This window comes from Pristis pectinata, chromosome 12, assembly GCF_009764475.1.
Source record: "Pristis pectinata isolate sPriPec2 chromosome 12, sPriPec2.1.pri, whole genome shotgun sequence".
In the NCBI taxonomy this organism is placed as follows: domain Eukaryota; kingdom Metazoa; phylum Chordata; class Chondrichthyes; order Rhinopristiformes; family Pristidae; genus Pristis; species Pristis pectinata.
The window spans coordinates 10,477,599-10,502,641 of NC_067416.1; the positions used below are offsets into that span (position 1 = coordinate 10,477,599).

The 25,043-nt window shown below is 38.2% G+C and overlaps 1 protein-coding gene across 8 annotated transcripts in view; it reads left to right on the forward strand.

Moving 5' to 3' along the window:
- Positions 1-25,043, forward strand: part of LOC127576737 (gamma-adducin-like) — a 134,463-nt gene that overhangs the window by 18,021 nt on the left and 91,399 nt on the right. The window contains exon 1 of one of the 8 annotated variants that reach the window (XM_052027443.1): positions 21,854-22,078. The exons of the other annotated variants lie outside the window; for them this stretch is intronic. The gene's annotated coding sequence lies outside the window, so the exon portion shown is untranslated. Of the gene's footprint in view, positions 1-21,853; positions 22,079-25,043 lie in introns of those variants that run through there. 8 annotated transcript variants of the gene reach the window in all.

Here is a 25,043-nt window from a genome sequence, read left to right on the forward strand (position 1 = left end):
CGGTCTCACAATGTCCTGACTTGGAGGGGAACCAGCAGATGGTTATGCTATTGCCAGTCATATCGGTGGGTCAAAATCCTGGAAATTAGGTTTACCTTTACCAGAAAGAAAGCAGTGGTTCAAGAAGGCTCATCACCTTTTCAAGGGCAACTTGTTTTCATAATTGCTTGCTGTACCTGCATGCTAGCTTTCAGTGACTACTATATGAAGACACCCACATCCCTTTTGAACATTAAAATTTACTAATCTGTCACTATCTTTTTTCTAAAAAAAAAATCACCTGGGGCTTAGTTTTTCATCCCTGCAATAACCTATTAGTCATAACCTGCCGATCTGAGAAAAATCCTGCTCTTTGCTTTCTGTCTGTTCTCCATTCCTGCCAGTATATTACCCCTGACTCCACATTCTTTAACCTTATTGACCACACCCTTGTGACACCTTATGGAAAGCTTTCTGAAGATCCTAATTGCACTGCATCCATCGATTCCTTTCATCTATTCTACAAATCATATCCTAAAAGAGCCTCAAAAGAAAATCAAACTGGAAATCTGCAGCAAAAGATGCTGGAAACCATTCAAAGAACTATATGCACCATAGAAAGCATCCTGTCTGGATGTATCACGGCCTGGTATGGCGACTGTTCTGCCCAGGACCGCAAGAAACTGCAGAGAGTCCTGGACGCAGCCCAGCGCATCACAGACACCAGCCTCCCTTCCTTGGACTCTGTCTTTACCTCTCATTGTTCTGGTGAAGCAGCCAGCATAATCAAAGACCCCACCCACCAGGGACATTCTTCTACCCTCTTCCATCGGGCAGAAGATACAGGAGCCTGAAGGTATGTACCACCAGACTTAAGGACAGCTTCTACCTCACAGTGATAAAACTATTGAACAGTTCCCTTATACAATGAGATGGACTCTGACCTCACAATCTACCTTGTTGTGACCTTGCACCTTATTGCACTGCACTTTCTCTGTAGCTATGACACTTTACTCTGTACTGTTATTGTTTTTAACCTGTACCACGTCAATGTACTGTACCAACCCAACGTAACTGCACTGTGTGATGAATTGACCTGTACGATCGGTATACAAGACAAGCTTTTCACTGTACCTACCCAACGTAACTGCACTGTGTGATGAATTGACCTGTACGATCGGTATGCAAGACAAGCTTTTCACTGTACCTCAGTACAAGTGACAATAATAAACCAATACCAGTAGATTAGCTAAACACGTTTCCTTTATAAATCCATGCTAACTCTGCTCAGTCCAATTGTTTTTTTGCCATTGCATCTTTCATTATAAATTCCAGCACTTTGCCTACTAATGATGAACTAAGACAAACTTCCTTTACTGCTTGAAGTTTGCATGAGCCACAAAAAATAGAGCCACTAGGCAGCCATCCCTCTCCTTTTGCAGCTAATTTCCATGCTAACCAAACTTCCAATTTTTGAACTGTTCATGTTTACTCCATGTAGCCACTTAGTTCTTGGAGATACACTCTTTGTACATTTGCATGTTCTTCAGCTTTATCTCATGCCACTATTATCTGTAGCTGTTGTACTTTGTAATTAAAATACTTCTCCTCCTAGGAATATTAAGTTAACGTCTTGAACACTTTTCTCAATGTCCATCTGCAGTTTGACCTTGTGCCTCACCAGTTTGATCAGGTCGGAAGAGCTATGAAAAGGAATACAAAACTCAACCTGTGAGGGATATTAAGATTAACATAGTTCTTGGCTTTTGACCACCATAATAGTTTTTAGGCTTTGAATAAAGGAAGTGTGTGTTGTACTGCAAAGAAAAATATGGAAGTAGCTGACTCACTGTTTAATTACAGACATTCTTGTCAGATTTTTATCCTTTAGTTTGCTATTCCAAGGAAGCTACAATGAGTAATGAACTGGAGTGGCCAATATTAAAATAAGAAAAAAAGTACTACTAAAAGTATAATGATAAGGCTGACAAATTCCCAGGACCTGATGGTCTCTATAATGAGTCTTTAAGAAAGTGAGAAAATTGTAGATAATTTAGTATTAATCTTCTAAGATTAATTACAACAGCATTAAGCAGGAGCTGGAAAATGTATGTTGGGAGCAACTATTGGGTAAGTCCACATTGGCATGTGAATTTAAAGGCCAGCTGGTCAGAATTCAGAACCAGCATCTCCTTGTGAGGAACAGAGGTGAGGATGGTAAGGTCTGAGGAAATTTGGATAATGAGAGATACTTTGAATTTAGTTAAAAAGAAAAATGAAGCATTTATAAGGTTTAGGAAGCTGATATAAAGGAAGCAAGAAAAGGCTTGAATAGGGAATCTGGAGGGCTAAAAGGGTCAATGAAATGCCTTGAGTAGAATTAAGGAGAATCCAAAGGCATTTTATACATCTATTAAAAATCGGGGTAACTAAGGAAAGAGCAGGACCACTTGAGGGCAAAGGAGAGAACCTATGCCTGGAGCCAGAGGAAGTGGGCAAGATACTAAATCCATCCTCCACATCCGTATTCACCAAGGAGTAGCCCATGGAGTACAGTGAGATCAGGGAGGGGTATGTAGGTGCTGATATTCTAGGACATTTTGATATCAAGCAGGAGGTGGTGTTGGATTTCCTTAAAAACATTTAAGGTGGATAAATCACCAGGGCTTGATGGGATCTATCCCAGGTCTTAGAAGGTTATGAAAGGAGCCTTGACAGAGATTTTTGTATCCTCTTTTGCTGCAGGTGAGGTCCCAGAGCACTGGAAAATAGCCAGTGTTGTTCCTTTGTTTAAGAAGGGCAATAGGGACAAACCAGGAAGTTATTGAAGAAGATTCTTGGGGATAGGATTTACAAATGTCTGGAAAAGCATGGACTTGTCAGGGAAAATCAGCATGTTTTGTGCAAGGAAGGTCACATCTTACAAAACATCTTTACACAAACTATTGTTTTGTATGTTAGAAAACCTTTATGCAATTAATATTGAGCAAAATGTCTGATTACATCTCTGCTCAATATCTTGAGTTGGGGACACGAAAGATGCTGGAATCTGGAGCAACACACAAAATGCTGGAGGAACTCAGCAGTTCAGGGAGCATCTATGGAGGGAAATAAACAGTCAACGTTTCGGGTCGAGACTCAGTCTATCAGGACTCAGGAAGGGTCTCGACCCAAAACATTGACTGTTTAATTCCCTCCATAGATGCTGCCTGACCTGCTGAGTTCCTCTAGCATTTTGTGTGTGTTGATTTTGAGTTGGGTATATATTATGGTGAAGCTTTGGTTCTCCAAGCATAATTCAGCCAAAAGTAAATGGAGTAAAATTAATATCTTCAGCTTAGTTTGCCCTATCTTATCAAGTTTGTATATACTGTACATGTGAAAGGTTATAGAATGTATAAGCTGCAGTATCTTGCAGAATTCTTGTGGGGTGTTTGTGAGGATTATTATCACGTTTGCTTGCAAAGTGCTGTTGACCTAGGTTAAATGCAACATGAATGCTTATTTGCTATTGAAGATTCATATGATCCGTATTATTTTCCATATCATTTGCATGCCCATATTCCTGAAACAAGCGCGCACACTCCCTGTGACTGAGCTTGGAGCTGGATGATGAATTTTCAAGAAAATCCCCCAAACTGCATTTTTTTTTAGTATGGGGAAAAGAAACACTCACTGACTCCTAAGAATCCTTGTCCCATATTGCTCAGAGTGGAGAAGGAATATTCATGATGGCACTTAGCATCCCAGGACTATGTATTGGGAGCATGCAAGCCCAGCAGTGAAATGAGCACATCACCTTATACATTACTACCCACCCATCAAGCATCTCCTGTTTTAACTGTGGTAGAAACTGTGGGTCCCACATTGGCATCATCAGCCATGCCAGAACCCAGCCAATGATTGGAAGCAAATCAACCTCTGTCCCTGGGCACCACTTAAGAAGCAGGGCTATTTTCTATCCATGGAATAGATTACAACATTTTCAACCATGTACAGATAAACATTTGGATTCTGGTAATTATTAAACTTGTTATCAGCTATGTCTGAGAAACTTCTGCAGACGTTACCTAATAGCCTACAGCAGTTTTAAATACTCGAGCATTAAGGTTGTTCTGCTTCCTGTCAAGGCTTACTAGGGTGTTCTGAGGATAGGGCCACAGCAGTACATAACTGGGTCTCCTCACCATTTCACTTTTTTTGTCTGATTTCTAAGTGTGGGTCATAAGGAATACCTGAAAAGTCCTGCTACCGACATCAAGCTACTTTAGTACAGTTACTAATTGTGATCAATTTTACGAAATTGCCCACATCTTTTGGAGCTACTTTCAACAATGGCATTACTGCTCTACCTGTCACACATCTGAATTGGGAAAGTGATGCCTACGTTATTAGCATATTTCATAGAAGTCAGCATTTGTTTTGTAGTCCAAGGATTGTTTCACAGTAATGCAAACATAAAGAATCCTGTTTTCTTGAATCTAGTGCTGCCATTAACGTAACCCAACTTCTGGAAAGGAATAAATTCAAAACCTTTTTCTCTTTTTTGGACACTTAATCTTCTCTTTGTGCTCCCATGGAGTTCCATAGGTATGTCTCAATTTTTAGCCTGGATGGTTGCACATTATTATTAGGCAATGCTTTTAGTAGGCAATTTGGTTGGCATGATTAATCTGGGCTAAAGGGCCTGTTTTTGTGCTCTTTGACTCTTGATAATAAAAAACTAAATAATATTAATAACAATATTAGCCTGAAAGGTAAGTATTGGCAAGTAGCATGATTTTGGGACATCGCAGTTGAGTCCTATCCAATTTTTGTCTACTGTATGTGTTTCTTTTTTAAACTCTTCACTCGTTTTCTCCCTCTCTAGGCTCAGACAAATTAGTACATGTCTTTCTATGTTTATATTCACAAATGGCACATTTGAGCTTGGGTCAGTGGATAGCTGATCAGAATGACCTGGCTGCTCATTGCCATCAGTATTTAGTAATGAAGGCTTTCATTTCTGTATGTTGAGAATGAATGGTGGTTTGGCTGAGGGAACCAAGTGCAATATTCCCAAATATGCTGGGCATGGGCTGAGGTGCAACGAAGCTAGGTTAAATGAATGGGTAAGCACATGGTAACTGAACTGTTGGGGGCGGCGGGGGTGGAAACATGTCAATACCCATCTTGGTAGAAAAGTGATTTTTTTTAAATCCCAAGATTGAAAGATGTTGTTCCAATGGACCTAGGTATTCTTGTACAGGAATCACAAAGTTAACATACAGGATAAATTGAGATTTCCTCTAGCTTAATTTTATTTAAGCTAAAGCTATACTCTCAAATTTTCGTCAACAACACCTGCTTGCCCTAAGTGTCTTTCTCAACCACAATTACTGCCACCACCAGGTTAAACTACTTGGAACCCCAAATGGAACATATCTGAAGTTGATCCATTACAAATCTTTTCTAAAACTATGCTTCTTGTCTCTCCATGTCAAGTGAAATTCCACTTTGCACTTTGTGTGGCTCAATACCTTAAATCAATGTCTTTTTTTTGTATTTACTAAATTCCATTCTTATTGTAATTTCTCATGGAATACTTCTGCCTATCCATATTACATTCTCTTGGAGCTCTTTTGGCTGCTTATGTCTTCCGAATAATTTGGTGTTTTTTTTTAAGAAGATCCTTCATTAGTTAAGAATCCTTATTTTAGCTTTTCCCACTCTGCTGTAATGATCCTTGGCTAAACTCGACATCTCCACTGACCTCCTCATTCTGCTGTTCCACCTTGACTGGACCAGTAGTTAATTACTTGTATCTCTTCCCTCTGGAAGTCAATCCCATAAACACATGTCTTTTTCAAAAAAAATCTTTATTTTAATTTCATTTCTACAGTTCAATTCTTCCCCCACCTCCATTAAGCTTCCCTTCATCTTTGCAGTTAAGTGCTCTATAAAATTTTCCTTTGTAACTATGTAAATTGTTTTGAACTTTGTTGCAGAATATTTGGCAAATAGCGTATATTTATTTGGTTAATAGCTTTATATAAAGCTGGCCACTCGCGCTTGAAATATTTAGCTGCATTAGTGATTGCATACTCAGCAATGTAATAGAAAATGGTTGGAAAGTGAAGTATCCAATCTAGTGAACCTTGCTAAAGAAATAAAATTGCAAGAGGTATGTTAGGCCACAAAGTGCAGAAAGTTTCTGATTTGTTCACTGATTTAGAGTATTTTTATTATTGGATCATTCCTGTGCATTTGCCAAAGGGGAAAACCATTGTCAGGTAATGTTGTCAGGGCCTGAAAACTAATCACCTGGCTGTCTTGTATTGAGTGGAGTCAGTGCAGAAAAAAAGCAGCCATAAGTAATAATTTTTTTTGATAACTTTTACTGGGGAAGAGGTCATTGCTTGTATTCTGTGCATAAACAATAACTTAATACCTCTTCTCACAATAGTGATCCTGGTGTAAATGCACATTTAATGACTACGTTCCAAGCATTTTATTTTGTTTTCAAGGATGGTCTCATTTTCCATGTTATTATTCCTTCCTGCTATTCTAGAGCCATACAACACAACGTGCTCTTTGGCCCACCGAGTCTGTGCCAACAATCAAATGCCTGTTTATACTAATTGTACACTAATTCCATGTTTTTTTTCTCTCTACATTCCCATATTCTACCACTCACCTGCACTCGGGGCAATTTACTGTTGCTACAATCTACAATCAACCTATCAAATCACATGTCTTCGGGAGGTGGGAGGAAACCGGAGCACCCAGGACAAGCTCTCACAGTAACAGTGAGAATATGCAAATTCCACACAGCGCTGGAGGTCAGGATCAAACCCAGGTCACTGGAACAGTGAGGTAGCAGCTCTATGAGCTGCCATCCCGAACTCTAATGAAACTGTTTCAGCCCAGCTCAGTGCAGGCTTGAACAGTATCACAATTTGTTTCTGGGTACTCGTTATTCTCAATTTTTGATCCTCAGTATGTACTTAATCTTTTTGATTTTTCTTTCTCCCCAATTAGTGAGTCTATGGAATTGATACATTTTCATAAGTCTTCCAGAGTTGGCTGTTTTTTTTAATAGAATTCAAATGCCACTTTCTGGTATTTGCAAATCTGAGGTTGATGCAATCTTAGTCTATTTTCTCCATAACCTTTCTTTCCTCTTTAACCTTGTGCTAAGTTCTTCTGACCAGCACCCTAACGCCACCATCTCTGTTAGTGCCTTACTGGATCATAGAGATTCTAAAGACCCTGGGTGTTTTTTTTTTCTCTCTGGTGAATGCTGCACTTGCAAGTCACAACCAGTATAGCAATTGATACAAAAGGATTGATTAGCCACCCTGAGTAATTAAAAAAAAATCACCCAGTGTTTCAACTTGAGTTCACTGGAAAGTTGTCTTGTAGGTAGTTTGATGCTCTCTATGCCAATGATGTGTAGGTTTATTTGTGAAAAATGGCCACTGAAGCAAAGTAAGAGGGTAATTTGCAGCATCCAAAATGACCTTTCATTCGGTCTTCACCTAACATTCAGGAATAACCTTGTTTCCAAAGGTCATTGGCTAGTAATAAAGAGCAGAGACCCTTGTGATTAATTGTTCTTTCTATCCACATGCAGATGTGCATAAGCTGATTAGGCCTCCTTTGTTGCATTGGCATAGCTAAACCGAAGGTGAAACCAGCTTTATTAGCCATGCGGTCATGTTGGCTGACTTTGTACTTTATTCCAAGGTATAAAATTAAAGTGCATTATACTGATCTTAACCAGGGCAATGGTGTCAGATATTTTTAAACTAATGGCCATTGTGAAGTATTTGCACACAGCAGAGGAAATTTTTATCAACAGGCTGGTGCTGATTGTCTGCATTTGCCTGTTATTGTGCAGTGTCACTATCGACAATACCACCTTCATCTTTCAAAAAAAAACAAAACATGAAATAAAAACAAAATCCTGGAAATACTTGGTAGCTCAGGCAGCTTCTGTGGAAAAGAAAGTAACATTTTGGGTCTGAAGTAGGATAAAAAATAAAATGAATGTGTTTTGAGTTGCATAGATGTGGTGAGGGAAAGTAGAGGGACAATCTGATAGTGAAGATCAAGAGAAAATGGATTACACAGATGATGTTAGTGCAATCTGAGTAAGCATGTTGAAGGCTTGTCATTATCAGCTGATCTGTTAGAAGGAGAGTAGGGAGGGGAGTGATGGTAGAATGGCAAGATACAGCTCTGATCCACTTTGAAGCAAACTGGAAAGGCTGGTTTTCTGAAATTGAGTCTCCAGGATTTTAGTCTGCCTAGATGGAAGACAGCTTTCTATTTCTCAAGTTTGTGTGGGGCTTCATTGGAATATTGCAAGATGGCAAAGGCAGAGATAGGAGTAGGATTTAGAATGGCAGTGACAGCCAACTGGTAGCTTGGAGACCTTGTGGACCTTAACTTGGTGAAAAGGGAGATGCAGATAAGCAGATAGGGAAGTGGGCCTCTGCATGGAATGTCCTTTATGGGCTTTATCCAGAGAAATGAAGAGTGTTTACTTGTAGTTAGCTGTACTCCATGTTTCAAAAAATATTTAGTAGCAACAAGTTACTTTAATAATGTGATGTTGGAGGTAAATAAGCAGCTTTACCAATTAAGTATTCTCAAAAATTGCATTCCTTTTCTTTAAGACCAGCAACATGAAACTAACTCTTATCGTCCAGGATGATGTGAGCATGTTCTGTCCTGCACTCAGTACTTCCCAAAGCAACCCCACCTCCCCACCCCAATTTCCTCCCTCGTGCTCCTTACCTCTGGTAGCGCCTGTTTCAGGTGACCATGTAGCTGGTAGCTATTACCAAAAAGCTTTTGGGAGAAGGAACTTTGGCTGCCTTTTCCTATAGCATTCTCTCTACTGAGCAGCAGATCCACATTCAAGACTGCTGTCACTGACCTTGACTTTTATTTATAGTCATTCATGGAAGCATACTGCACAATTTTCTTAAAAATATTGTCAATGGGCATGTTTGTTCTATGCTTGATGTCTGAAGAATTGCAGCAATGGTGGACTTGTTTTTTGCAGCTGGACCAGCAAACTAACTCCATTCTGTGTGGATGCAGAGTGAAAACACATGGGTGCCAATTTATTTACATTATGGAACTTGCTTATCCCAACAGCACAATCTTTCATCTACATGTTCTTGGATATTGATTCTCACAATTTCAGTATCTTGCACTCTACAGGGTAAGCAAGTTCAACTGATGACATAGAGCCATCTGTATAGGCTTTTGGTGTACTTTTGTTGAATGATCTCATTGTAAATGCAGACATATAATCAAGATGGCTGGCTGGGCTGGGTGAGAGGTCAAAACTATTTCGTGAAAGGAAAATGTTGATGGCAAGTGATAATATCTGGAATTAGACTGCTGTGCATTTGTTAGAGTAAGCAAAGCAAATTTCTGTTCATGGTCAAATCATAAACCATTGGTTTTTTTAAATTCTAGTTTTAATATTGCAATTATTGATTTATGATCTCAAATATTTTTATTGATGAGGTTGTCAAAATCATTTGTGTTTTAAGTATGACTGCCAAATAATTGAAGCTTAAACATAGTTCTAGATACCTTATGCAGAGGTAATATATGTTGGAAGTCATTTGGGAATGCTGTTGAGTGCAGTAGTACAGTCTTATTTAAAGCAACTATCATTTTTGGGCCATTTATTGAAGAGAAATTGTTACTTCACTAAACTTCCACCAATGAATCTAGCAATTTGAATGTCTGGTATATGACGTAACTGATAGCCCTGCAACTTGTTTATGATGAGATTGCTACTGTAGTTTTGACAAAGGGTCACAGATAATAATTGTTTTTGTTTCCTTTTACTACCTGTTGCCTGACCGGATAAGTTTCTGGTTATTACAACCCCCCCTCCCCACCCCCCCCCCCCCCCAAAACAGTTTCCACAGATGTTTGTACGTATGAATCTATTTCCAAATGTAATTTAACTGCTCAGTCGACAAATTATAGTATGTTTGGAATAATGGCATCTTAATGTGAATCATATACAAACACAAATCATCCACTTAGTGTTTCAAGAGGTGACATATAATTTGTTTAACAAGTATAATTGTTGTAGTAAAAGGTTTCTTGGCTTATTCAAGACCAATTTAAAAGTTTCTAATAAGTAGTAAATTATTTCTAGATGACTTTTGAATTCTTGTTACAATTTGTCAGTCATTTTATGCTTCAATGCATTTGTCTTCCACAAAGATTTGGTGTTTATTTTTTTATATCACGTACCGATACTGCTCTTAGAGAATAGATTCACAAGAGATTCTGCAGATGCTGGAATCTGGAGCAATGCACACAAAATGCTGGAGGAACTCAGCAGGTCAGCATTTATGGAGGGAATTAAACAGTTGACTTTATGGGTCGAGACCCTTCATCAGTACTGAAAAGGAAGCGGGCAGAATCCAGAATAAAAAGGTGGAGGGGGAGGAGCACAAGCTGGCAGGTGATAGGTGAGGCCAGGTGCGGGGGGAAGGTTGGTGGTGAGGGATGGAGAATGAAGTGAGAAGCTAAGAGGTGATAGGTGGAAGAGGCAAAGGGGTAGAAAAGGAATCCGAGAGGAGAGGACAGTAGACCATGGAGTAAAAGGGAAGGAGTTGGGGAGCCATGGGGAGGTGATTGGGGAAGCGGTAAGGGGCCACAAGAATGAGGGAAAACGAAGGGGGTGGGGCTAAAACAGAAGGGAGAGGTTACGGAAAGTTAGAGAAATCGATGTTGATGCTGTCAGGTTGGAGACTACCAAGCCTGAAGATGATGTTGCTCCTCCAACCTGCGTCTGGCCTCAAAGTGGCAATAGGGGAGGCCATGGACAGACATGTCAGTATGGGAACTGGAGGTGGTTGGCCACTGGGAGATTCTGGTTGTTGTGGCGGATGGTGCGAAGGCGCTCAATGAAGCAGTCACCCAATCTGCATCGGGTCTCACTGATGTAGAGGAGGCTGCACCAGGAGCACCAGATGCAATAAATGACACCCTCAAATTCACAGATGAAGCGCTACCTCATCTGGAGCAACTATCTGGATCCCTGAATGGTGAGGGAGGAGGTGTAGGGGCAGCTGTAACACTTTGCACAGTTGCAGGGATAAGTGCCAGGAGGGTGATCGGTGAGGAGGAATGAGTGGACAAGCAAGAGAGCGATCCCTGCGGAAAGTGAGGGTGCAGGGAGATGTGCCTGGTGGTGGGAGAGAATAGATTGTTGCTCTTCTACTGGCAGGCACCTTTGAAAGTAAGTTGCCATCTGGAAACTTTCTTTGCTTAACAAATCCCAATACCAATGTTTAATGGTTCAAGGTAATTTGAATCCATTTAAATTTAGCTAGTTTGAATAATATTAAATCATTTATTTCAAAAATACTATGAAGTTACTGTTTGTTTTTGAGCTGTGTGGTAATGTGCTGTTAATGGAGTCAGATAGTTATCGATTTGTATCCTACTTCAGGACTCAAGCCTATAATCCTGTCCGACTCTTCGTTACTGAGAGAGTTCTTGGCTGTTTAATTTTTGTTAGAAGGATGTTGAACCCAAGTGCCATCTTCCAATTTGGAAGAATGTAGAAGATCTGATCTGAATGTAAAAGTATGGACTTGCTATCCAGGCCAAATTACAATCTTGATTAAATATTTGCTATTCATGTTGTGCTATCATAATTATTTAAAACTTTCTAATTTTATTCATTGATGCAATTAAACACCTATTAGCCTGAGATGTGCAATACTTGTTTAATTTCTGCCCCTTTCAAATCCAGTTGCCCACTGTTAACTTGCAGCTGAATGTCAACTAGGTTATAGGAAACCTGTATCGTAACTCGCTGTCTTTTTGTACAATTTATTTTTGGTCTCCATTTTTGAATATGGAAGGGATCTAGTGTTTTTCTGGAAGTAATCAGGCTATCTAAGCCAAGCTAGTGTAATGACCCAAGTCTATTCAAAATGTAATGTTGCTTTTTTAAATGTTGGATTGAATCTGTGACAGATCATATTTATCAGTATAAACTTCTAATATGCTTTTCTAAAGGCTCATTTCTGTTGGTTTGGACCAGCGTCGACACCAATACTAACCACTTTGTGTGCTTCTGCCATTTTAAACTAACATCTGAAGTAACTTCTGTCCAGTGATCGCAAGCAAAGTGTTTTGATGCTGCTTTAAATGGCAGAAGGGCACGTGTGGAGGAATACCAGCCTAATTTTGCTCCTGACTTGGCTGGCTCTGATTTTAAGGTTGTAAACAATAAAATCAATAGTTTCTTTTAACTAAAGTGCTGAATCCTGTTTCATGTAAAAACTCTGTTCAATCCAGCTCTGTTTCACTTCTTCCCTTGTTTACTATTCAGTTGTAGATTCATCAGTTTCCTCATTGAGAAGGGCAAAGCCACTGCTTTTAGATGATGAAACTATCTAATGAATTTAAACAAAACTCTGCAACAGGCAGTTTGTAGATAATTGAGCCATCTATTTCATATCACTGGCAAAAGCGATTCAACAAACATGCTTCCCCAGCTTGAATCTAAATAGTCCCATATGCTTTTGAGTTACAAAGACTATGCAGATACATGGGCTCTGTTGAATCATGAATAATCATGTGTCTTCAATCTGTTTACCTCCCTTTTTGATCCATAAGTTTTGATGCCCATATTTAACAATTCATTCCTGCCCCCATCTGTGTTGTTTATATCTTTAGTGTTTTTCCAAACTCTCTCCCTGCAAGCAAATCATAAAAATGCAGTAAAAAAAATTATAGCCCGTTCATAGATCCATTCACAAATCATATCCCACAAATCGGAGCATATGCTTTAACCCCTCCTCCTATCTTCTACTTAAGCTTTAGTTAATGGAAATTGTTTGATTATATTACAAATCTAGATGTTAACTTTCTTGAAATTCCAAAGTTACACTGTAATTCCTCAGTTAATATGTAACTAGGCTGTAGTGATAGACTAATGAAAACCTTTCCTGACTGAAATGAAGAACAAATGTAGTTTTTCATTTGACAATATCCATTCAAGTATTTGTTCAATAGATTTAAGTTTGCTCTCATTTTGACCTTGTGTGTGGTGTAATCCGATTCCTAGAAAAACTTGGGTTGATCTATCCTGAGCTGATCTTTCATATTAAAGTTAGTACCAAGATTTTGTCCTAGAATCCTCCTTGAGAGATGAGGCAACAATTGGGTAAGAAAATAAGTTTTGCTTTGTTTTCTTTTGTCCAGTGAAAGGAAGGATAGTGGTTGGGAATGACTATGTAAACAGAATCAGGGTAAAGAAAAAGGCCTGGGGTCTGCATTCATGTTGGATTCCTTTGAATGACAGCAAATGCAATCCAGATGGTTCAAGGAGCTGATAAGATTTTGGTAAAGCCCTAGAAAAGTATTATTGGGAGTGAAAAAGTACAATACCATTCTTGTATGATTGATTACTTACGGTTGTCCTTAAGGATAAGCGTGCAGCATATCTATAATGATTCCACAGCTTTAAAGCCAAAATTAGAAGTTTAACAGTGACCTATTTGCACGATATCTGTGACGAGCTTCAACGCAACCTTGCTCTAATCAAACCACTTTATGGTTGAAGGAATACCCAAGATACTTTTCAAAGGTGTAGTCTGACAGTTTAAGCTAAACTGAAAGAGGAATTGTTAGGAAGAGTGAAGATAATTTTGGGATCTGGAGAAAGATGATTTTTGAGCTCTTATTTTCACCACAAACAGTCCTTAACCCCTTTATTTATCCATGACTCTACCAGTTCTGCAGTGATTTTTTGTTATTTCATTTGAAAGTAATATTTGCTACACATTACTTATCTAAGTACTTGCCGTTGCTTAAATACCATTACCTTCTCTTTCAATTCACTTTCCCAGTTTGGTACAGTAAATTTACCCTTTGCACCTCCATGATTTGCTTTGTTCAAATTCAAAACCATTGTTTGCTTTTGATCGTATCGCTCAGACTCAAAACTAAATTTATCACTTTCCTAAAGTTCCTTTTCAAGATTGTTAATTATCCTCCTTTTGGTTTGCTAACCAGAAATCTCTGGTGGTAAAGTGTACACATAGATGTTGAATGGTGATGTAACTTGGGTTAATGAGGTCTTTTGAGTTTATGGCCCTACCTTTATTACATGATGAACTTCAAAAATGGTGGCTGAGTTGCAAACAGAACAGACAAAATTGCACAAAAGTAATATTAAAAATTACAGCTTGCCAAAATTGGTAGGTAATTTCATTTCTTGGGGAAAGTGGGAAGCAGCTGAAATGACAAACACTTCCTATACTTTTCACCTGCTAATAATGGTTTTGTCTGGTGGTTGTCCTTGCCATCAGTCATCATTTGACATTTCATTAACAGCTGACCTGATCAGTTCTGGATGAATGACTGATCAGCCAAGTGACTTCCCTCATTGAAATAAACTGACCCTCTGTCTCTGCCGTAGAACATCTTTATGAAAGGCTATGAAATTGTATGATAGTCATATAATATTACAGTGGAGTGATCCATAGAAAATTACCTTTTTTGCCTGCTGATTTCTTTTCAATCCAGATGACCATGGTCAATATTTGTGTACAAGCTATTGCCAATAGATTTAAGGTGCTGGGGAGTAGATATAGAGGAGATGTCAGGAGTAAATTTATTACTCAGAGTGGTGAGTGCGTGGAATGGGCTGCCAGAAACGGTGGTGGAGGTGTATACGATAGGGTCTTTCAAGAGACTGTTAGATAGGTACATGGAGCTTAGAAAAATAGAGGGCTATGGGTAAGCCTAGTAATTTCTAGGGTAGGGACATGTTCGGCACAGCTTTGTGGGCCGAAGGGCCTGAATTGTGCTGTAGTTTTCCTATGTTTCTATGAAATAGCAATCATTAAATGTCATTTTGTTACTTCATCCTTCATTACAGAATTGCCCAACTTCAGGCCTACTTGTCAGTGAAATTTCATAATATAACAACTATAGTACCCATTCAGAAATTGACTTGAACATTGGAAGCTATCTTATTAAAAGTTATTCTGATATTTGTGTAGAGATTGTATTGCAAACTAATATTTGGAAATCAATTGAATTATAATGCACCTGGGAAATTTAAGCACTGCAGAAAATGGGCCATTTTGTGTTGGATTTTACTCGGCCATAATTCTCAGGGAAGAGGATTGTATGTGGTGCAGAAGGCTGACAGATGTACGAGTCCCATTGGTCTTTGATTTCATATTAATGAAGTCTTTGATCAATTAACTTTTTTGTAAATTCAAGTGGGACGTTAAAGAATTTGTCAAAAACTAGCAATTAGGAATTTGGCTAATAGTTTATAGATTAAGTGTATCTTTTAAAAAGAAAATATTTGATCTAAGTCATGGGTCTCTTTCAATACATCCAGCTTTCCTGGTATTCTCGGAGTTCCTTCATATACTGACTGTTCCTTATGAATGGGGGCAGGGTGGGAGCTGTGAGGCAGTAATGGAAAAGAGTTGAGCAGGTGATTGATGGAGATCAAAACTCTAACAATGTAATTTTCCATTGGAGAATTGATTCAAGCAAAACAGCTGCTTTGATTTTGGCTGTTTTCTTCATTGAGCAGTTCAGGTTTTGCATCTGTCAATTATTATACTGCTATTCTCTTGCTGGATTCTTCAACTGCTTTTGATTTAGTAGTTTCAGCTTGAATGTAATTTGCTGCTTTGGTCTGAGCACAAGTTGTAATTGTTGGACAAAGCCCAGAATTGTTCTTTATCATATTATTGTAAACCAAATTGATTATTGGAGAACAGGAAAAATAATCCTAAGGCCCCTTGAGCCTGCCTCATGGTTGATCCCTGACCTATTTCCATAACTACACCCTTTAAAAGCTTGTATCCAATTTGCAGACTCTCCTTCTTAGTTCTCTATTCTTCCTTTTTACCCAACCTGTCAGTTATCCTTTAATATTGTGCAAATGTTGCCTAATTTGAGTAGCAAGAGTTAACTAAATCAGAGAATGTTTATTTTTAATTTGGATCTCAAAGTAGCTCAATTTCGCCCTGGATTCCAAGGGAGCTTTGAAGGTTGGCAAGCTACTCGTGTCATTTTATGTGAACTGTGTGTTTTGGTGTAAACTAACTAACAAACAAAATTTGGAAGAATCCTTTTCCAAGCTTTACTTGCATTATCTTTCATAAAAGAGGAATGGTTCTAAAACTAGGTCTGTATTTGTATGATATTGAGGTTATTTTACTCAAATTAGTTATGTCAATGTAGAAGAAATATTCTAGTGCTGGAAAAATTTAGTGTATAGTATATTGCACATTATCTCTGAATCTGGATTCTGCAGATATCCATAAAGGAAGTTTAAATGGCAGAGTTGAATTGCATTATACTAATGAATGACATAGTATTCTGTACCTTCAGTTTATGAGCAAGAAACTTTGACGTTTTATTGAAAGTTATGAGCCCTGCTCCCTTCTCTATCCTTCCATTGCTCTAATAGACCATTCTGTTTCTTGGCCATCTGATCCTTCATTTAACTCCATTTCCCTCGCGTTCATTTTTTTTCCTCTTCCCTTTTCTCTCCTTCCCATGTTTTTGTTTTGCTCGTTCTCTTGCCCTCGCCCTCCTTGTAAATAAGTATGCCCTGTGTTCAAGTCCATTTTTAGAGCTAGGATGTGGAATTGTTCTGGTGTGTTATTTCCCAGGATTAAACCTTAAAACACACAATTGGAAAATTTATAAAACTTCAAAAAAAAAAAGGTGGATTAAATTTTGGCCTGGATTTTAATCAAATTAGAGATGTTTGTTTTATATCAACATTGTGTGTTTTCTACACAGTTCAGGTAGCAGAAAGGAACAAAGGTTTGGTTTTTAAACTATTACCATTCTGATGCCTGAGACAGCAATCATGTAGTTGTCTGAGAGAGGCAAATCCAATACCCGCTGGGTAGGAAAAATATCGTCATTGAACAACTAAATTATAGCAATACAATGTTTTATCCAAGTCCTGGAATAACCTATAAATAGGAGAACAGTCTATTCCTTCAACTATATTTATTGCCTCAGTATCTATACCTCCTGGCTTGTGCATATTCAATCTGAATGGATGCATTAATTTTAAGATGTTCCCAGTTTTTCTCGTAAAGTCCAGAGTGATGGCGCACATGCAGAAGTACTCTTCCCAGTTTTAACTGAGGGGGAAAAAACTTCATAGTTAAATTTTAAGTCCTCTGGGTGTGAGCCAAGGTTGCTAATCTTGAGCATATCTTTGACAGTTTGATTTTGACATGTCAAACTGGCATTCAATTTCTACAAGTATTGTATTTCCCTGGAATGTTGGGTCCTCAGTGGTTAAGTGCTGTTTGTTTTTCTTCATCCTAGGCTGGTTCTTGGATGGGAATTTCTAGTAGTAGGACATCAACCACAAGAAATTTCAGCATCGATTGAATTGTTGGTAGTTTGAAATGGAATACAGATGGCTCACCAAGCTGAAATTGTTAGAATAGTACAGCTCAAAAGTTTGAACATCATAACTTGACAACATGGTAACATTTGCAATTGTTGCATTTGTTTGAACAGTTGAGTCCCCATTAGTGCCTTTTGCTTTAACTTCCGTCATTTTAAGTTGGAGATGGTCAAGTATGAATTGCGTGAAATTAAGTACTTTACGCCAGGGATGCCAGTAACTGTGTCAAGGAAAACGAGACTCCCATTGTCAAATACTCCCAGGCTATTAGGGAATGATGGGAAAATGTCTGAGAATTTGAGAAAGGGAAAAGTTAAGTCAGTATTTAACATCTGGCTCCTCTAAATGCAGCTCTGTCTGCCAACATGTCTTTTTGTTTCCATATATCTTAGTACTTTAATTGTCTGTAAGCAAAGCTATCCTGGCTGTTTTGCATTCATGAATTGTGCAATCTTTTTTCCTGTTGACAGCCACAGAATCTGATTTATTCCAGAAGGCTTCCGGGCTGGTAACCTTCATTTGGACCTTTCCCTGTGTATTTCATCCAACAAAATTGAAAATGGAGGGCAGTTCTTTTTTACCCAGAGTAGTTCTTGTTGCTGATGGAAAGCAAAATGAGTATTTTGAAGTGTTCTTATTTAAGATCAAACTATTTTGAATATTGAAGAGGTGTTGTCTCTGCCAGGCATGGATGTATACATATACTTTGGGTGATCTTTCATCTCTTCGCATCCATACGCGGGAATTTCTGTGGTCATTATGACTCTAAAATTGCTTTTTACTTGGCATTGGTTTGAAACTTGTACAAGAAGCTTCAACGTATTTATTTATTTTGGTTATCTATATTCGGTTCCTATTGCATGGCAAGACTAACCATTCTGTCATCAAACTAGTGCCTTGTATCACTGTCATATCCTGTGGAACGTGTGATCAGTGTGCTTTTTGTCGTGAATGCCTCTTAACATTTCTGTTGTAATTGCACTACACAACTCTTCTCTACAATGCAGGTTGCAGAAGCTGGACCTCTGCCTAAATTGCATCATAATTTCATTAACCATCAATTTTGGATATTTGAAGAAAATCCTTGATAATGGACAGTTATTCTAGTTTGGTGGATGCTGGAGATCAGGCTAGTGTCGTCTTTACATTGCCTACAGAAGTTGAGAGTCTTCTATGCGTCTCAACCACAAATGTTAAGTAGAAATCTGATCACAGCATGTTAGAGTTTTGCCACTTTTTGACTACATATTGAGATTTCCACATCAGTTAACCATGTAAATTAAGGGCAAGTTTAACTTCTATTGAACATTGGGGTACCTTTACTTGTCAACTCCTTGTCAAGGCCACCCACCCCTTTACTTGTCAACTCCTTCCTCCTTAGCCTCCTCAAAACCCACACCCTAGCATATATTGTTCGGAAAATGGATGCAATGGAAAGTTTGTTTTTATTGCTAATCGTCCCAAGTTGACTGTGGGCCACCTTAATTTACCAGTTGACTTGTAGTGCTAGTTCTCAGCTAGAGTAGTGAAGGTGTTGTCTCTTTGGACAATTTTATGATTCACTGCCGTGATGTCTTGGTATTTTCTGTATTAATCACTCCATCATTGGCCTCGTGCATTTTGTTTTGTAGGCTCTAAATTTTAAACTACAATGTGTCCCATTCCTGCACCTTTCTCTTTTCCTTTTTAGTTTCTAGGTGATCTAGCCATTTATTCTAATAATTGATAGTAATTTTTGATAATACTTGTAGTGTTATGTAGATAAATTATTGCCCTTGATCCCAAAGTTAATTAGTTTCTATGTGGAACATCATAAAATTCTTTTGGAAATAACATTGGACAATATTATAGTACTTCCCACAACCACTTGCATCATATGCTAGGTCTTTTGTTAATCTCAAATTCTGGTCCTGTGCTTTCAAGATTTCCTTTCCACCACCCTTGGCCTTGTGTTCAACTGCTAAGTCTTCAACTCTAGAATTCACTAAATTCTACCTTGGTCCTTCTAAAATAATCCCTAATATCCCTCTCTTCAACCAAGCTTTCGGTTACCTCTCTCGATGTTTCTTGTATAACTCGCATCAGATTTTATGTGATAGCACTCCAGGGACATCTTAGTAAATCAAAAGCACTCCATCCATGTAAAATGTTGATTTCTAGATTTCTAGGTTGAGGGAACTCGGCCTTTTCTCCTTGGAGAGATGGAAGATGAGGGGGGGACCTGATTGAGGTGTATAAGATGATGAGAGGTATTGATAGGGTAGATAGTCAGAGGCTTTTCCCCAGGGCTGAATTGGTGGCCACAAGAGTACATAGGTTTAAGGTGCTGGGGAGTAGATATAGAGGAGATGTCGGGTAGGTTTTTTACTCAGAGTGGTGAGTGCGTGGAATGGGCTGCCGGAAATGGTGGTGGAGGCTGGTACGATAGGGTCTTTCAAGAGACTGTTAGATTGGTATATGGAGCTGAGTAAAATAGAGGGCTGTGGGTAAGCCTAGTAATTTCTAGGGTAGGGACATGTTCGGCACGGCTTTGTGGGCCAAAGGGCCTGAATTGTGCTGTAATTGTTCTATATTCTATTAAAAGATAACCCTTTTTTTAGTCCCAATTGATTCTATTATTTTACCAAATCGGACAAATGCTGAAGCCTGCCAGAACCTCTTGTGCATGGAGACTTCAATTATTGTAATTGTCAGTGGGATGCCTTTTTCCTGTCATCAAGGGCCTGCAATCTAACTGTAATGACTTTAAATATGCACACCTTCAATTCATGCTCATATTTGTAAACAATAGTTGAAATGGGTGTCTTTTGTAGTAATGGCTCAATATGAACAGTAATAATAGTGTCTGGTATTTAGTTATCTTGAAGTTTGTGACCTTAAATCAGCCTTTTGTGAAAAAATGACTTGCATCACTACCAGAAGTATTGACTGAAAACCTTGATAATGAGCTCCAACTATGATTAAGAATTTAAGTGGTGAAAGTTAACTTCTCAGGAACAAATCATAATTCAAGAATAGCTGGGGGAAGTTTCTAGAAATGTATAATGTGCATTCTATACATTTTGCATGGTTAAAATATCTACTCTTCAGTAGATCTGGGTTCAGTAGATCTTAAAATTCAAGAACGCACAGTTCCTCAGAACTTTGTTCAAACTTGGCTTTTCTGTTTAGTCTCACTAGAATATTCATCTCTATTGACATCTGCCAATTCGAGTATTTAATGACTTCCATATCAGTTACAGCTGCTAGCAAGATCAGAACTGTAATAAAGTCGGTATTTTTAATTGCTGAGTGGATGTGGTGTAGTTAAACTTTTGAAGTCAGGATTTAATGTGGTCAATCTAAAACGATATCAATTTCTTTTCATGCTTTTACGTTGTAGTTCAGTCACTGCTAGATAAAAAGAAAATTGGTAGACTTGCTAGCATTCTAGTCTGCTTGAATTAAAATACACATCAAATTTTAAGTTTGTGGAATGGCCATCAATGAATTCATGTAAGCTTATAAACTTTGATATTCCATTTCGCAGCATTAGGCACTTGAGTCTTCCTCATTCCTTGCTACCACAAGTATATTTTTTTTAATCTTTTTTATCTTCCGAACCTTTGGGTTTAATTGAGAGCATGGCCAATGTTACAAAACCCTTGAGCTGACTGATTACAGCTGAACTTAATTCTCTCCCCTCTGGCAGCCAAATATACCCCTGTTATTGCATAGCTATCTGAAGTGAAAGCCCTCTCTAGCCAGTCCCCAATAATGAAAGCCCTGCTGCTGTTAACTAAATTGGTGCAAATGAATCAAATGTCTCATTAGAATACATGGTAACATTTGCCAATGAGCCATTAAGAGCACATTTGTTACTCTTTATGCTGAAAACTGGTAGCACAATATAAGTAAATTCTTTGCTGTACTTTGTCTCCTGATAAGATGTCATCTCTTCCCACTAATGTAAATTGGAGTGCTGTACAGAATCAGAATTAATATGGCTTGTTACAATGCATTGGAGCAGCAAATACATGATCTCAAGTACTTTGCATTTTGTTTTTATTTGTATGTATTCTTTAATCGAGAATAAGAAACAGTCACTAATATTTCTGTTGTGGATGATGTAATTCAGAAATAAAGAAATGGGCAAATCTGTAGTTTAGGTATTTAACACAAATATATATCAGCCACTTTCTGTTCAAATGGTGCAGTGATTTGCCCTGCATACTTTACTGAGTCACAGTCTGCACTCTGGAAACGTGGGAGGAGTCACTTTTACCTCGACCTGTAATAAATCATGAGCTGTATAACTTGGAGAATTCAAGTGAGTATTGCATAACCCCTCCCCTTGACCAGTCCTCTCTCTCTTTTCCCCCACCTCCAGCAGTGGAAGGTCTGATATTTTTATCAGTGGGTTTCTGGATTGCGTTCTCTTGAATATTCCAGTGATGCAAGCTGGAGTGTTTAATGATGAGAGAAAAGCAGGGCAGTAAATGGAGGGTACTGTGTTTATAATCTTACTCTGGAGCCTGGGAATTTTACTTTGCAATCAGACTGTGAAGAGCCATAAATTGTCAGATGCAGTTTGGAAGTGAGAAGATTTGCCACTTTGACAAGATTTTGCAGCATTACTCACTGTACTTTCCAAGGAAATTATAGGTGAAGTGAATCAACATGATTGTTGGGATTCATTTGAAACTATTTTTAAATGTTCAAATTGTTAAAATAACTACTTGTGATGGCTTCTTATTGCAAGCTCATGCCCACGTATTCAACTATTGCATATTGTGTAGCAAAGTAATGAAGGATCTTTTAATAGTTTTGTATGAGCCCACAATTTTAAAGTGCTGCCCAGGTTTAGAAAGTCAAAAGAAATAAATTGTCTGTTTATGAATTTGCTTCCACGTCTGCAACACTTGTGCTTCTATTGTACTTCTAAGCTCGAGTGGGGCAATCACAATTTCAGCATCGTCCAGAATCTTCAGTTATTTTCTTTTATAAACTTTCATAGGAGATTGGGTGTCTGAAGGAAATCACTCACTTGTTATTATCTTTAAAAGTATACTTAACTATAAGTTGATTGGAACAAATTCTGGGTATTTGTTCTTTTGTAGCTGATTTAAAGCAAGATTATCACCTATCAAGGATTTAATTAAAGTTGTAAAAATTTGACAGAATAAGTTCAAATCTAAGATTGATCAAAATGCATATTTTACTGTTTAATTTGATCCATTAGTTGTATTGGTATTCTAATGTTGGATCCTCCCTTTTCAAGCTGCCAATTATTTTCACAAATAGTATGCTCATTTTGCTTTTGCTGTTAAACATCACTTGGCACATTTTCTTGAGAGCCTTGTTTAATTGTGGGAATTCAGATACCAGTCTCTGGCTTCTAATTTATTTCAAAACAACTCCAACCTTTTCAACAGGTAATATCATAACTCTAGCTTTTTTCCTTCCCCAACAGTGTATTTATTTTAGTAATTTGTTTGAATGTATCGCCTTGCTTTGAAAAATTAGTGCATGCTGATCAGCTTTCCCATTTGCTTTTTCATTGATCTGCATGTGAAGAGGAACACATTTTAAATGGTGTAGGGAATGAGCATAGTATTAGACCATAAGACACAGCAAAATCAGGCCATTCGGCCCATTGAGTCTGTTCTGCCATTCGATCGTGGCTGATTTTATTATTCCCCCTCAGCCCCATTCTCTTGCCTTCTCCCCGTAACCTTTGACACCCTTGCTAATCAAGAATCTATCAACCTCCACTTTAAATACACCAATGACTTAGTCGCCACAACCGTCTATGGCAATGATTCCATAGATTCACCACCCTCTGGCTAAAGAAATTCCTCCTCATCTCTGTTCTAAAGGGATGTCCTTTTATTCTGAGGCAGTGCCCTCTGGTCCAAGACTCTCCCATTACTGGAAATATCCTCTCCACTTTGATATCCTCCCTTCTGCATACTGGATGCCTGTTTGATACATACTTGGATCTGTTCACTGTTCTGCAAAAGATCTTTTATTTTAAAATTTTGTGTTGAGTACTCTGATCAAATTATTACTCAGTTGATGGCCTGGCTCATAACTTGTCAACTAGGCAAACATGATCTCTGCCTTCCTCGTGCATCTGAAAACTGGATAACTTGCAGCAAGCACTTAGAGATGCTTAAAAGGTACCTTCTATGCTCTCTCCACAAAATCCTCCTCCACGTTCACTGGAAGGATAATTGAATGACTATTCATGCCATCTCAGGCCAACACCTGCAGCAGTGAGGCCTGGGTTGCACTCAGTTGATTCTTTTGTGCAGGTCATGCTGTTTGCATACCAAACTGCTGAAAGTGATGTTGTATTCCAAGATCTCTCATGGGAGAGATTACCAGGCAGACACAAGATTCTCAAGTATGTGCTTAAAGCCTCCTTGAAAATGTGTAGCATCCTCACTGACTCCTGTTAATTACTGACCCATGACCATTCAAGATGGTATTGAGAACCAGATCCATCCATTTGGGAGCTCTCAGAAGTCCTGCATAAGGAGCACACCTGCCTCATCAGGCTGCTGTTTCTACATTGATCTCATCATTCATCTCTGAAAGCATAAAACTAGAATGAAAGCAAGTCCTCAATTCTGAAAAAGGTGACTTTGTTTTGGTATAGTTCCCCTCTTGATGGGGAATATGTATTTTAAAAGTTAGGTTTTGCTTTCTTTATTGCTGTCCAGTTGAATGGATCTCAAACAGGACTATGGCTACAGAGTTGCAACCCCATGTGAGTCTGCAGTGTTCAGAAACCAGGGAGGAAAATTACGAAGTGAGATTGTTGTCAATGTCAGTTAAGGCCCAACCAAAATTCAAAAAAAGCAACCGGATTGTGGATGAGACAAGTGAAATTGCAGAAAAATGATTTTAAATGAGGTTATTTTCAAACCATTGAACATATTTGTTTCTATGAACAGGGGTGAATAAATTACCTAAACATTTTTTCTAAAAATAGTGTTTAAATTCTGTAGAGTATTATACTTTTAACTTTTTAACTAACTTGTAAGCATTTTAAGCAAATGATAGAACAATGCATTCCAGTGGAGTGTGATTGCATGCTTTTGTATATACTTGTCGAACAAGTCATTAAAAATAAATTTAATCTATGTTTTAAGTTATTTAAAGCTGTCCACTCCTTATACAGTAGCTTTTTGTACAACTTTCTCTTGTTCCTTTTTGGCCTTGAATAAATGTAGTCTAACAGTAACAATTTATTAATAAGTATCCTTTCAGCCTGTTTAGGCTATTGAGGTGCATTGATGCTTAATATTCTGTGTGTACCTGTTTGATCACATGTTCATGTGTGAAACAGCCCCTTCTTCCCTCACCTGCAACTTTATCGCTAATTAATCTTTCATGTAAATGTTAGACCATGTACTACTTGTCTTTGATTACAATCTTATCTCATTTAAGAGAACTGTGGTTGCATATTTTTACCCCTCCCCAAAGTTAATCTGTCATTTTGCAGTGGACATTAGAATTGAGCATAAAAACTGTAACAATTGCTCCAATTGATGTAGAAGTATACTGCCATGGCAATGTTTCTCTTGTCGTTCTTCAGTTGCTTAGTCGCGTTGTCATAATA